Raw genomic sequence first — 15,644 nt, 5'->3', positions numbered from 1 at the left:
AAGCCTTGTCCATGTCAGAATGTGCCAGTTTGCCTACCCAGCACGTATCATCTACAATGCTTATCTTCCTTTACCGAATGGCTTCTTACTCCAATTTTCAAACATTTGTTGGACTAACAACATGGATTGTGCAGTTCAGGATTAACAAAGGAACATCTCAAGGGGTCTCTTAAATAGATAGGCAGGAAAAGGCATTATATAATAGATAGATATTTATTAAAAATAAAAAAAACTGAGAAATCCCATGTCCATAAGTATTCACAGCCTTTGCTCAATACTTTGTCGATGCACCTTTGGCAGCAATTACAGCCTCAAGTCTTTTTGAATATGATGCCACAAGCTACACCTATCCTTGGCCAGTTTCGCCCATTCCTCTTTGCAGCACCTCTCAAGCTCCATCAGGTTGGATGGGAAGCGTCGGTGCACAGCCATTTTAAGATCTCTCCAGAGATGTTCAATGGGATTCAAGTCTGGGCTCTGGCTGGGCCACTCAAGGACATTCACAGAGTTATCCTGAAGCCACTCCTTTGATATCTTGGCTGTGTGCTTAGGGTCGTTGTCCTGCTGAAAGATGAACCATCGCCCCAGTCTGAGGTCAAGAGCGCTCTGGAGCAGGTTTTCATCCAGGATGTCTCTGTACATTGCTGCAGTCATCTTTCCCTTTATCCTGACTAGTCTCCCAGTCCCTGCCGCTGAAAAACATCTCCACAGCATGATGCTGCCACCACCATGCTTCACTGTAGGGATGGAATTGGCCTGGTGATGAGCGGTGCCTGGTTTCCTCCAAACGTGACGCCTGGCATTCACACCAAACAGTTCAATCTTTGTCTCATCAGACCAGAGGATTTTTTTTCTCATGGCCTGAGAGTCCTTCAGGTGCCTTTTGGCAAACTCCAGGCGGGCTGCCATGTGCCTTTTACTAAGGAGTGGCTTCCGTCTGGCCACTCTACCATACAGGCCTGATTGGTGGATTGCTGCAGAGATAGTTGTCCTTCTGGAAGGTTCTCCTCTCTCCACAGAGGACCTCTGGAGCTCTGACAGAGTGACCATCAGGTTCTTGGTCACCTCCCTGACTAAGGCCCTTCTCACCCCGATCGCTCAGTTTAGATGGCCAGCCAGCTCTAGGAAGAGTCCTGGTGGTTTCGAACTTCTTCCACTTACGGATGATGGAGGCCACTGTGCTCATTGGGACCTTCAAAGCAGCAGAAATTTTTCTGTAACCTTCCCCAGATTTGTGCCTCGAGACAATCCTGTCTCGGAGGTCTACAGACAATTCCTTTGACTTCATGCTTGGTTTGTGCTCTGACATGAACTGTCAACTGTGGGACCTTATATAGACAGGTGTGTGCCTTTCCAAATCATGTCCAGACAACTGAATTTACCACAAGGTGGACTCTAATGAAGCTGCAGAAACATCTCAAGGATGATCAGGGGTAACAGGAGGCACCTGAGCTCAATTTGGAGCTTCATGGCAAAGGCTGTGAATACTTATGGACATGTGCTTTCTCAATTTTTTTATTTTTAATAAATTTGCAAAAATCTCAAGTAAACTTTTTTCACGTTGTCATTATGGGATGCACTGTAGATAGATAGATAGATAGATAGATAGATAGATAGATAGATAGATAGATAGATAGATACTTTATTTGTCCCCCAAAGGGAAAATGAACTTTTACCGAAGCTCAAGAATAAAAGATGATTTTATAAAAATATGATCGCCTGAGTGTGAAATACTTTTGCTTTGCGCCCCCCTCCTCGCGTAGTCATGTGTTATCATGGTAAGTGTAGAATGCCCTTTTGCTTTGCATGATGTGATTTGCTCCACTTGTCTGTCTTCCTCTGCTCTTCCTGCATGTCATCGGCCACACCTGCCACCTCATCTTACATCACTGTCTCCTCGTATCTGTCATTTGATGTGCTCTTCACTGCTCACCCTCGGCCATAAACGATTATATTTAACGTCATTCTTAAGGTGGTGTGCACCGAGAATCCAAAATTTGTGAGCCAGTGTTGTGGAGAGGAGCTGACAGCAGGAATAAACTTGCATGAGAGGAAGGCTGACGCAAAAGTATATATTAGATTGGAAATGTCGGCAGACATAAAGGTAGTTTACAGCTTAATAGAAAGTTATCTGTCATCAAACGTTGTGACACATCACCCAGCCAGACAGCCACGAGTTGACTGCATGGCTGCCCGCTTACACAGACAACTGCCATTAACTCTGTGTGTTCCTCTTGTGCTTTACGGGTTGAAATTGCTGCCTCTAGTGGCAAATCCATCTCAGTCCACTGTGTAATAGTATTGTGCAGTGAGTAGTAGTAGTAATATTACTGTTGAATTTACAGAGTGAAGTGAAATTCATACTTGTGCTTGGAAACCGCCATAGAATGGAAGACAGCTCCTCATCCCTGGATCAGGTGTCTTTTATTTCTGTTTAGTTGTTTCTCCATGGCTTGCATTTGGAAAGGAGATGAGGTGACGCTCATTTTGATGGGTGGTCTTTAAAAACACAAAGCACACAAGTTTGTATGAGGTGCCAGAGCTCATGGGCCAGATCAGGGGTGCTCCAACAAACCCAATTTGGGAACCATAGCACAGCACTGCTATCATTGAATTATGTCATCAGCCTAATAAATACACTGACTACTTACATGTATCCTCGTATGCGTAAATTGGTATTTTATTTGGATTTCTGAGAGTCACAAATCATTCAGATGTTCATTCTTCCTGCAGCAGACTCACATTGGAGTGTTCACTCTCCTCAACCTCGTCTGATGCATCATCATCCTCACTGCCTCATTTCCATTCCTTGTATCTCTCAACCTCCATGTCAGCATTCACGGCTTATTTGCCAGAACCAGATCTATACTAACCTGATAATGAATTTCTAGTGATGGCCATTTTGGGTCACTGTACTTTACCATACACCCAGGCCAATGGACTTTAGAAGCCGGGAGGTTCATCCAAAGTGCTTCTCTAAGTGTTGTGCCTGCATCCCTCTGTTCACACCCTCTGGAGCTTCTTTAATGGCCGAATTCACCAGGTATCCCCACAACTGCTTCTGACAGTCCTTGGCCACCTCATGTCGGGATCCATTGTGCTACAATACCTGGTTACTGACTTTGTGTAAATCTGGTGTGTGTGTTTGAGGATCCTTTGGGTCTGGATGCCCCACCTCCTCATGGGATTTGGGGGGTTGTGACCTACGCCAGTGACCAGATCAGCTCCTACCACAAATAAATGGCAGTTACCAAAAACAAATAAATGAGCAAAGAGGTCCACTGCGGTCCACACCTTTGGTTCAGAAGTAGCTCTGTTATTGGGTTGTGTGGTTCCTCTGAGAACCTTTGCTTGACAAAGAAACCTTTCATTTTGGGAAGTATCTTTTGCATCTGATATTGGGCTTGGGGGCTTTGAAAAGGCTCATGATATGTGGAGAAAACAGAAATTGCTCATGTGTGGTAGGTGACCTAGCAGGACACCATTAGATCAGGAACACCAGAACTTAGCCGGTGTTATTGGAAGCAGCAAGAGTCCTGTTAAAGTCATGACACCATGGGAATTTCACAAATCTTTGATCATCTAATCATGGCTATTTATGGAATGTGTTACGGTCCTAAATTAGTGCAGAGTCCTTCTGGAACCTTCATGTGGATGGGTCTTTTGGGAACCGTAATTGACTCCTCTATGGCATCACCATCAAGATCCCCTGTGGCCCCTTCATTTTCAAGACTGATGTACACCCTTAAAAATCCTGGTCCTTAAATGGCATCTCCTGGGTCTTTTTTGGATTGCGTGGTTACTCGTAGCTCCATTGCTTGACCACGCACTATTTCATTCTGGGAGGGGTCCTCTACCTATGAAGTTGTGTTCTTTGTGCAGTAAGAGTCCTTTGAAAACCATGACTTATTGACACGTCACATATCTGACACCATCTATTCATGGTTGCTCATTGTATGAAGCCTGTTATTCATCTCAATAAATGCAGGGTCTTTGTTGAACCTTCATGTGGATGGGTCTTTTGGGAACCGTAATTAAATCCCCTATGGGATCACAATCAAGAACCCCTTTGGCCCCTTCATTTTTAAGATTGAAGTACACGCTTCAAACTCCTGGTTCTTTAATGGCATCTTATAGGTCTTTATTGGGTTGTGTGGTTCTTCGTAGCTCCATTGCTTGACAAGGCACCGTGTCATTCTGGGAGGGTCCTCTGCATATGAATTTGGTTGTTTGTACTTTGAAAAACTTCCTAATATGTAGAAGAAATCTGAAATTGTTAATGTTTGGTAGGCTACCTAGCAGGACACTAACAGATTAGGAACACCTGGACTTGGGCCGTGTGATTGTGTTCAGTAAGAGAGTTTTGAAAACCACGACTTACTGACTTGTCATAAGCCTGACACCATCTGTTCATGGGTGCTCACTGTATGGAGCCTCTTATGCATCTCAATAAATGCAGGGTCTTTCTGTTACCTTCACATGGGCTTTTGGGATCCATAAATGGTTCCCCTATGGCATTGCTCTGAAGAACCGCTCCAGTGTCTTTATATGAGGATCAAGTTGTCTAGTGGTGATTGGGGCCTAACACTCACACACTTGTCACAAGCCTGATACCATCTATTCATGGTTGCTCACTGTATGGGGCCTGTTATGCATCTCAATAATTGCAGGGTCTTTCTGGAACCTTCATGTGGGTGGGGAATCATAATTGACTCCCCTATGGCATCACTATGAAGAACCCCTGTAGCACCTTCATTTTCAAGACTGAAGTAAATTCTTAAAAATGCTGGGTCTTTAATGGAATTTTCTGGGTCTTTATTGGGTTGAATGGTTCCTCATAGCTCCATTGCTTGACAAGGTGCCATTTCATTCTAGGGGGGTCCTCTGCATATGAATTTGGTTCTTTGTACTTTGAAAAACTTCCTAATATGTAGAAGAAACGTGAAATTGTTAATGTGTGGTAGGCTACCTAGCAGAACACTAACTGATTAAGAACACCTGGACTTGGCCCGTGGGATTGTGTTCAGTTAGAGCCTTTTCAAAACCACGATTTACTGACATGTCACAAATCAGATACCATCTATTCATGGGTGCTCACTGTATGGAGCCTCTTATGCATCTCAGTAAATGCAGGGTCTTTCTGTTACCTTCACATGGTCTTTTGGGATCCATAAATGGTTCCCCTATGGCATTGCTCTGAAGAACTGCTCTAGCATGTTTATTTGAGGATCAAGTTGTCTAGTGGTGATTGGGGCCTAACAACCATGAAGCTATGGACAGATGGACAGACATACGGGTGGATGATGGATAGGAGGTTATAGGATGAATTCAGAAAAGATAAATAGTCCTACCCTGCTTGTGGTCTGACATTTTTGAATTAAATTAGAGAGTAAAAATGGCCTTGGGCCCCAGATGCTCCTGTGGTTTGAGTCATGAAAATGTATTGAAACCTTCATGATGAATTTGCATGAATTAAGTTCTCATTATTGCTTTCCTGAACATTTTTTTCCTGATGTGAGAATTAAAATGACTTTTTTATATGAATGACAAAAAAAAGAATGGATTTTTTATGTGAATGAAAGTCCAATTCCATTAGCCCCTTTATTTGTCAGAATTGATGTTGTTACTCGGTGGTGTTTAGAGACGCAGCTCATAATCACTCTGTAATCTCGCCTCGGACGGGGGCCCCATTTATAAGTCGAAATGGCCTCATTTATATTTTTCAAATTGCCCTGCATTTTAATTGTAGATTATAAATTTAGGATGATTGGCGATTCGCATGAGCTCTTCAGTGCAGAACTGTCCTCCGTTGTCTCATCAGGGTGGCTCTCCAAACCCTGGATGATGTCAGGGAAGGCTAAAGAGATCAAGACAGGTGTCTTTATGAATAAACCGCGCACACAGGGAAGAATGAAGGAGGACAAACACAAAGTCTTGAGCAAAACAAAGCCCTACCAGGGTCACCCATGTACCCATTTCAAAAGGGCCTCATACTGGAGGATAAAAAGAGAGTCCCGGGCTGGCGTAGCCTTCTGCCATCAGATCAGGTTGAGGAGCAGGCACTGGTACCACAAGACAAAATAGCTTGGGATCCTGGTTATCAACCCCTCAGGCAGACACGCAGTCCAGGTGTAACATGGGCGTCCCCTTGGCCTGGTCCAGCCACTGAAGTCCTCAACAATGAGGGTCCTATTAGCCGGATCACCCTCAGGGAATAGCGCCACATGGCCGTAGTGCCGCAATTAACACTCCCTCACAATGCAGGTCATGTACCTCATTCGGGGTTTCATCAACTCAAGTCAAGTTGGGGAGCATGCACTGGTACAGCTTGTTGCCGCACCCACTACATGACGAAACAACTCGGGATCCTGGCTGGCAACCCACCAGGCAGACACACGGTCCAGGTGTAACGTGGGCGTCCCCTTGGCCTGGTCCAGCCACTGAAGTCCTCAACAATGAGGGTCCTATGAGCCGGATCACCCTCGGGGAATCTCGCCACGTGGCCATAGTGCTGTAATTAACGCTCCCTCACAATGCAGGTCATGTGCCTCATTCGGGGCTCCATCAAGTCAAGTCAAGTTGGGGAGCATGCACTGGTACAGTGCATTGCCGCACCCACTACATGACGAAACAACTCGGGATCCCGGCTGACAACCCACCAGGCAGACACGCAGTCCAGGTGTAACGTGGGCGTCCCCTTTGCCTGGTCCAGCCAGTCAAGTCCTCAACAATGAGGGTCCTATGAGCCGGATCACCCTCGGGGAATCTCGCCTCGTGGCCATAGTGCCGTAACTGATGCTCCCTCACAATGCAGGTCATGTGCCTCATTTGGGGCTCCATCAACTCAAGTCAAGTTGGGGAGCCTGCACTGGTACAGCTTGTTGCCGCACCCACTACATGACGAAACAACTCGGGATCCCGGCTGGCAAACCCCCAAGCAGACATGCGGTCCAGTCCAACCCTCTGGAAATGACCCTCTATCTGTCGCAGCCAGGTGTTACATGGGAGACCCCTTGGTCTGGTCCAGCTGCTCGGGTCCCCAACAATGAGGATCCTATGAGCCGGATCACCCTCAGGGAAACACGCCACATGGCTGTAGTGCCGTAACTGACGCTCCCTCACAATGCAAGTCATGTGCCTCATTCGGGACTCCGTGAGCAACACAAAGTCAAACCAACGGTACCCACAGATTTTCCAAAAAGACATAGGACCGAAGGAGTCCAGTCTTCATCTCAGGTCACTGGATAGCGTCCATGTCTCACAAACAGGAAGCACCAGGACTCTAAAGAGTCTTTAGTCTTCTGCCATGAGGCAGCTTTAAAGCTCTTTTGTCGGGTCATTTATCCACCAATGTGCTTTTTCTACTGGGACACCAGGTTAGAACTTCCTCTGGTGGATCTTGCTGTTCCTACACCCCTGAGTTAAAGCCTTAGGCTCCCATGTAGCACCTTGACCTTTTTACCAAATTAGTCCTTAGGGGTGTCCTCTTTCACTCTTACCAGAGCCTGCCCCGCTGAGTAATCACCCTTCCCTAACTAGTGATCATACGCTTCTACTCAATCCCTTGAGATCCCCTTTCCAAATTTCCAAATTTATTCATGAAGCAAGTGGCTGACTAGTTGCAAGGAACCAAACGTGACAACCATAAGCAAAATTTGCATAATACTGGGTGGGAGCAATCACACAACCCACTGAGTGTCACATTTCTAAACCAATCCAATGCCTCCTGAAGGCGCCGCTTAACCTGGGGGCGGGGGGGGGGGGGGGGGGGGGGGGGGGGGGGGAGTTTGGTGCTGCAACAAGTAAAGGTGCTCTTATTAACCTGATCCAATAAAATGCAAGCTTCTGATTACGATGAACTGTCTACAGCCGGACGTCTCCTTAAAAGACCCCATTGAACGTAGAAATGTGTGTTGCAAGTGTGGAGAGCACACTGCATGTGTTAAAAATAAACATAACCCGTGGCAAAGAAAAAACCTTTCTGTAACATCAGAAGAGCCGTACACTGGCATTCGAAGATATCAATGGACAAGTAGGAAAGGTCAGCGATATGTTGTTGCAGGTCATGTGTGTGTTCTCTCTGTTGTTCACATACAATGATAGCGTAGTGGATGTGAGTTCAAAACAATTGGCAACTATCTTTGTGAAATTGTAAATTGCAAAATATGCATTTGAAGTAAATGGTGTGTCACTTGTCGTGCTGAATCAGTGCTAAATCAATACCTGCTTTCAGATATCAGTACCAAAAGGGTCGCAAAGCAAATAACGGTCAGTGCCAAAACCGCCAACCTTATCCCAGACTCCCCAGGGCACCGCATACTTGCTCCAAAGCCTCCCTGGTGCACCGCGCCATTGCACCACACAACTCACCGCTTCCTTCTTGATAGCTGTGAAGCCATGACAGTGTTGAAGCTATAGGGAGAAGGGTCCCACCGTGAAGTTCCCATCGTATTGAAATGTGTGTGTAGTTTTGTTTTGTGAAGTCTACGGAATGGACGTTTTCACACAACTGTAATAGTGAGTGTTGTTTGAGGTGGGAAATTGAGAGGAAAGGAGAAGTTTACTTCCAGTATTGGAATGCTGAAGTGATGGTTCCATTCTGTTTTTAAAATTTGGGTTTTTCAGTACTCTTTCAGTACCTGTACACCACATAACCGTAGTCACATCCCGTCAAAAGGACTGCTGTTGGGAGAGTTGATAAGGAAGAGCCACAGACGATGAAGATGTCAGTAATCAGAAATCACAATCTGCCTAATGATGCCAGTAGAAGAGGAGACAAGGCAACACAACATCCGCCTTCTGACTGCACGTCTAAAAGGACAACTAAAGGAAGTTAACACCATCATTCGACTGGAATATCTATCTATCTATCTATCTATCTATCTATCTATCTATCTATCTATCTATCTATCTATCTAAAGGCAACACCACCTGTCTATAGCACAAATCCTGCTGACTACGCCAATTGCTTTGTTATACGGTCACACCACAATTCTATCTATCTATCTAAAGGCAACACCACCTGTCTATAGCACAAATCCTGCTGACTACGCCAATTGCTTTGTTATATGGTCACACCACAATTCTATCTATCTATCTAAAGGCAACACCACCTGTCTATAGCACAAATCCTGCTGACTACGCCAATTGCTTTGTTATACGGTCACACCACAATTCTATCTATCTATCTATCTATCTATCTATCTATCTATCTATCTATCTATTGTAAAAGGCGCTTTATAGCGCCCGACCCGGCACAGACTCAGGCAGAGGCACGTACTTAATTAAAACACACTTTATTATTTCTTCAGCCGTGGGGCACGCCTTCCCCGTGTCCCACAGGCCCAACACAGTCCCAAATACACTCACAATTACTCTCTCTCTCTTTTTCCTTTACCACCATTCCTCCTCAGGCTTAGTCCTCCTCCTCCCGACTCTGGCTCTCTCGAGTGGTGGTGGCTGGCCTTTTTTATACCCCACCCGGAAGCGTTCCAGGTGCTTGATTACCTGGTCCTAATTGAACTTCCGGGTGGGGCTGATGAGTCGACCAGCTGGGCTGCAGACGTCATGCAGATCCCCCTAGCGGCCACCCGAGCCCCCAACCAGGCTGTGGAGGACTCCATCTCCCATGGAGCCTTGTGCCAGGTTGGGGAATCATCGTCCACCAGGGAGGCTGCCACCAAGCATCCCGGGGGAGGTATTAAGCTGCCCATGGTGGCTCCCCCGGAACAGATGCAGCAGGGGCGTCCCTGCCGGGCATGGGACCCGGCTGTCCTTCACACTATCTATCTATCTATCTATCTATCTATCTATCTATCTATCTATCTATCTATCTATCTATCTATCTATCTATCTATCTATCTATCTATCTATCTATCCATAATGTGCATTGCCTACCATATGAACATTATGAATAAGAAACAAAATTAGTTTGCTTTTCTTGAATCTGGTGTATACCAGACCACCACATTTTCTTATGCTGCAGCCTTGTGCTAAAATCATTTAAATTTATTTTCTCCGTTATCAAGCATCACTCAAAACCCCAAAATGACAAAACAAAAACTGGATTTTAGTCATTTTAGCAGGTTAATTAATGTAAAAAAAGCTGGAACTATCCCATTGACACAAGTACTCGGACCCTTTGCTTTGTATACCAAACAACTGCCACCTCCAGTGAAGTGGTGCTAAAATTGAGGAGAAGAGTAAAATAATAATAATGAGGGAGGAGCACAGGGAAACAACAGCAAACTCAGAGAAAATCAGAAATGTGTTTGCACAGCGCAAGGAATCAGGGCTGAATCACAGAGATGCACACACACACACACACACAAAAATAAAATCAGAAGTGAAATTCCGACTCTCACTTTGCTATTTGGTCATTATGCTGGTAATTGAAATTCATGTCTGCAATCAAACTCCATTGTTCATATCGTGTTGCTCCTCATAAGTGAAGTGGAGCCTGCAGAGACACAGAGAGAGAACTTTATTATCAATCTCTGGCGTTCAAAATTGCTGCAATTTTCTTTTTATTCCAGACTGAAAAGACACAATTCCCATTATGCCAGAGATGGCCTGTGTTTCTGTGAATGGGTGTGTGTGGCGCTTGACACAGTGGGGCGATGTGGATCTGGGGCTGCTCCTCCCCTTCCTCGTCATCATCATCCTCATTATTATTATTATTATTATTAATCATATTCATCACCCCACTTGTTCAAATTTGGAGATCCGCTAAGGTGTGGCTGGCTGTGCAGGTTTTCACTGAATTAGTCCATTGGCAGCTCAGTTTTCAATGCTTTTACAGCTCACAAAATAAAAAAAGGAAGAAACATTGTCTTTTAGGATGTTACATTGTAATATTGGCTTTGAGGTTTTAGTGTTTCCATTTTAAATAATATTGGTTTGTATCCACAGGTGTATTCTGTATGTTATTAGTATGCATGCTGCCTTTCACATCTATCTATCTATCTATCTATCTATCTATCTATCTATCTATCTATCTATCTATCTATCTATCTATCTATCTATCTATCTATCTATCTATCTATCTATCTATCTATGGAAGCTGGCCTGGACACAAACAGGCGGACAGCGATGGTTCAGCCCACACACTTTTATTATACATCACCACTATTTACAACTGTGCACACAACCCCAAACAACTCCCCCAAAAGTCTTTCCTTTAGCCAATGCCTGTTTCTTCAGGCCGCCTCCACTCCTCTCCAACAAGACTTGGTCCTCTCCTCACCCGACTCCAGCCCCCGAATGGAGGGAGGCGGCCCCTTTTATCCCCACCCGGATGTGCTCCAGGTGCCTCCCGTTTAGCTTCCTCCGGCACTCCCCAGTATGGCGGAAGTACCGGCTGCACACCCAGAAGCACTCTGGGTGTCCCTGGTCTTCTTCCCCCCAGCACTTCCGGGTGTGGCGGAAGTGCTGAGGGCCAGGGCTCCTCAGGCATTGGTGCGCCCCCTGGCGGTCACCACAGGCCCCTACAGGGTTGAGCTTCTATGCTCAGTTCCCGTGGTCCCCAAATACACCAGGCCAGTCGCCCCCTCGTGGTCTGGAGGAGGCACAATCCCTCCTCAGGTCCTTCCGGGCATCCCGGCTGGGTGCCACCCCCAGCCGCTTGCCACACTATCATATAGCATCTTTCATGTCTGTCAATTATAATGGCTTTCATATCTATCTAACATAGTGTCTTCCCCATCTATCTATCTCTATTATAAAGCACCTTAGTATCTCTTTAATAGAGTGCCTGTCATAACTATGTAATATACTGCTTTTCATTTATATATCCATTATACAGTATATTAGCTTTCATAGTGCCCTTCATATCTATCTAGTATAGTGCCTTGCCTATCTATTACATAGTACTTTACATATATGTCTAATATTGTGCTTGCTATGACTATTTAATATAGTATTCTATCTATCTATCTATCTATCTATCTATCTATCTATCCATCCATTGTCCAACCCACTGAATCCGAACACAGGGTCTAGAGGGTCTGCTGGAGCCAATCCCAGCCAACACAGGGCACAAGGCAGGAACCAATCCCGGGCAGGATGCCAACCCACCACAGGACACACACAAACACACCAAGCACACACTAGGGCCAATTTAGAATCACCAATCCACCTAACCTGCATGTCTTTGGACTGTGAGAGGAAACCCACACAGACACGGGGAGAACATGCAAACTCCACGCAGGGAGGACCCAGGAAGTGAACCCAGGTCTCCAGATCTCCCAACTGCGAGGCAGCAAAGCTACCCACTGCGCCACCGTGCCGCCCTCTATCTATCTATCTCTATTATATAGTACAATTATCTTTCCATCATATAGCACCTTACATATCTGTCTACTATACTGCTTGTCATAATTATTTAATATAATGCATATCATTTATAACTATGCACATATTTATCCATGATATATTAGCTTTCATACCCATCGATTATAGTACCTTTCATTTCTATTTAATATACTGCCTTTCCCTTCTATCTATTGTATAGCACCTTACATATCTCTCTATGTAATATAGTGTCTGCCATAGCTGCTTAATATAATATATTTCATTTTTATCTATCTCTCTCATTACATGACAGCTTTCATATGTCATTAATACTGTAAAGTGCCGTCCCTATCCATCTATAGCACTTGCATATCTGTATCTAATATAGTGCTTTTCATGTCAGTCTATTTTATATATATTTATATATTTTATACGCCGCATCCTGGCACTGAGGGTTCTCATGGAGTGCAAACGCGAATAGATAGATAGATAGATAGATAGATAGATAGATAGATAGATAGATAGATAGATAGATAGATAGATAGATAGATAGATAGATAGATAGATAGATAGATAGATAGATACTTTATTAATCCCAATGGGAAATTCACATTCTTCAGCAGCAGCATACTGATACAATAAATAATATTAAATTAAAGAATGATAATAATACAGATGAAAAAACAGACAATAACTATGTATAATGTTAAATATTAACGTTTACCCCCCCTGGTGGAATTAAAGAGTCGCATAGTTTGGGGGAGGAACGATCTCCTCAATCTGTCTGTGGAGCAGGACAGTGACAGCAGTCTGTCGCTGAAACTGCTCCTCTGTCTGGAGATGATACTATTTAGTGGATGCAGTGGATTCTCCATAATTGATAGGAGCCTGCTGAGCGCCCTTCGCTCTGCCACAGATGTTAAACTGTCCAGCTCCATGCCAACAATAGAGCCTGCCTTCCTCACCAGTTTGTCCAGGCGTGAGGCGTCTTTCCTCTTAATGCTGCCTCCCCAGCACACCACTGCGTAGAAGAGGGCGCTCGCCACAACTGTTTGATAGAACATCTGCAGCATCTTATTGCAGATGTTGAAGGACGCCAGCCTTCTAAGGAAGTATAGTCGGCTCTGTCCTCTCTTGCACAGCGCATCAGTATTGGCAGTCCAGTATAATTTATCATCCAGCTGCACTCCCAGATATTTATAGGTCTGCACCATCTGCACACAGTCACCTTTGATGATCACTGGGTCTATGAGGGGTCTGGGCCTCCTAAAATCCACCACCAGCTCCTTGGTTTTGCTGGTGTTCAGGTGTAGGTGGTTTGAGTCGCACCATTTAACAAAGTCATTGATTAGGTCCCTATACTCCTCCTCCAGCCCATTCCTGATACAGCCCACGATAGCAGTGTCATCAGCGAACTTTTGCACATGGCAGGACTCCGAGTTGTATTGGAAGTCCGATGTATATAGGCTGAACAGGACCGGAGAAAGTACAGTCCCTTGTGGCGCTCCTGTGTTGCTGACCACAATGTCAGACGTGCAGTTCCCAAGACGCACATACTGAGGTCTGTCTTTAAGATAGTCCACGATCCATGCCACTAGGTATGAATCTAATCCCATCTCTGTCAGCTTGTCCCTAAGGAGCAGAGTTTCTTTGCAGCCTTTGTTGGTTTTCGGAAAGCGTTCGATTCAGTTGGTCGAGGTGCCCTGTCGGACATCCTGAGTGTTCGCGGGATCCCCTCGAGGTTGCTGGGTATCATGACCGGCCTGTACACTGGTACTGGGAGTGCTGTGCAGAGTGGAGGCAGACCCTCTGTGTTTTTCCCAGTTGATTCTGAGGTTCGTCAGGGGTGTGTTCTGCTCCTACTCTGTTCAATGCTTGTATGGACTGTGTGTTGGGCAAGGTCGTGGGGTCCAGTGGCTGTGGAGCATCTGTTGGTGAAGAAAGATTCACTGATCTTGACTTTGCTGATGATGCTGTGATCTTCACGTAGTCAATGAAGGCTCTGATCGGGGCGCTCAAGAGACTGAGTGAGGAGTGTCTGGGCTTGTGAGGGTCCTGATCAAAACCAAGATCCAGGCCTTTAATGACCTCTTGGGCACGGCCATCAGCATTGTGTCTGTCTGCGGAGAGAGTGTCGACCTCGTCGAGAGGTTTACTGACCTCGGCAGTGACATTCATGTCTCTGGTGACTCTTCCTGTGAAGTCAGTAGACGGATTGGGAGAGCATGGGGGGTCATCAGGTCGCTGGAAAGGCGGTGTGAGGCGCTCCTGATATCTCTGTAAAAGGATGAAGGTCCAAGTCTTTAGAGTCCTGGTGCTTCCTGTCTTGCTATATGGTTGTGAGACATGGACGCTATCCAGTGACCTGCGACGAAGACTGGATCCTCCAGTGCTGTGTCTCTCCGGAAAATCCTCGGGTACTGTTGGTTTGACTTTGTGTTGCTCACGGAGTCCTGAATGAGTCACATGACCTGCATTGTGAGGGAGCGTCAGTTACGGCACCACGGCCATGTGGCGCGTTTCCCTCGAGGGTGATCCGGCTCATAAGATCCTCATTGTTGGGGACCCAAGTGGCTGGACCAGGCCAAGGGGCCGCCCACGTAATACCTGGCTGCGGCAGATAGAGGGTCATTTCCGGAGGGTAGGACTGGACCGTGTGTCTGCCTGGGGGGGGTTGCCAACCGGGATCCCGAGCTGTTTCGACGTGTAGTGGGTGCAGCAACGCACTGTATACCAGTGCATGCTGCCCAACTTGACTTGAACTTATTTTATATGGTGCCATTCCTGCCTGTCTGTCTATTAAATATTCTACTCTGCCTTGCGTCTCAATCACCTTTCTTCCTGGGTCAGCGGCACAAACTTCACTGGGCCTAACCTGGCATGGTTTTGTTCAGTTTTCCTCTCATTACTGGCTCGTCACTTAAAGGCTACCAAGTGTCCCCTGAGCAGTAACACTCCTAGCTCTCTGACACTTACCCCATATATGCAATGATCATTTTTAAAAGGCGCTATATAAAAAGAGAAGAAGTTGCGCTTCTGCTGACTTGCTGACCTCACGATGCTTGCTGTGAAAGACGCTATAAAAAATGAAAGCTGGCTGACAGAATTCCTTGGGGTTGGAGCTGTCATTAGCCTGTTCACACAAAGGTCTGTCCCTTGGTTATTCTGACTCATGTTGTGCAGCAAAATACATTAGTATGCGTTTAATTAATTTCCATAAATGCATATTTATTTATTCAAACGCTTTTATTCATCTCGCAGCCACCAAATGTTGTAAACAATAGCATCACCCATAACACATTAATTGCTCAGCAGGCACATGCTGTGTGAGATGAGTTTGCCACTTCAATTTC

The 15,644-nt window shown here is 45.5% G+C and overlaps 1 protein-coding gene across 1 annotated transcript in view; it reads left to right on the top strand.

Annotated features, from left to right (window-relative positions):
• Positions 1 to 15,644, top strand: part of LOC114668449 (metabotropic glutamate receptor 7) — a 507,860-nt gene that overhangs the window by 214,462 nt on the left and 277,754 nt on the right. The gene's annotated exons all lie outside the window — the stretch shown is intronic.

Source organism: Erpetoichthys calabaricus, chromosome 18 (assembly GCF_900747795.2).
Source record: "Erpetoichthys calabaricus chromosome 18, fErpCal1.3, whole genome shotgun sequence".
NCBI lineage: Eukaryota > Metazoa > Chordata > Cladistia > Polypteriformes > Polypteridae > Erpetoichthys > Erpetoichthys calabaricus.
The sequence above is the reverse complement of the archived record's forward strand: the minus strand, read 5'-3'. Positions and strand labels throughout refer to the sequence as shown.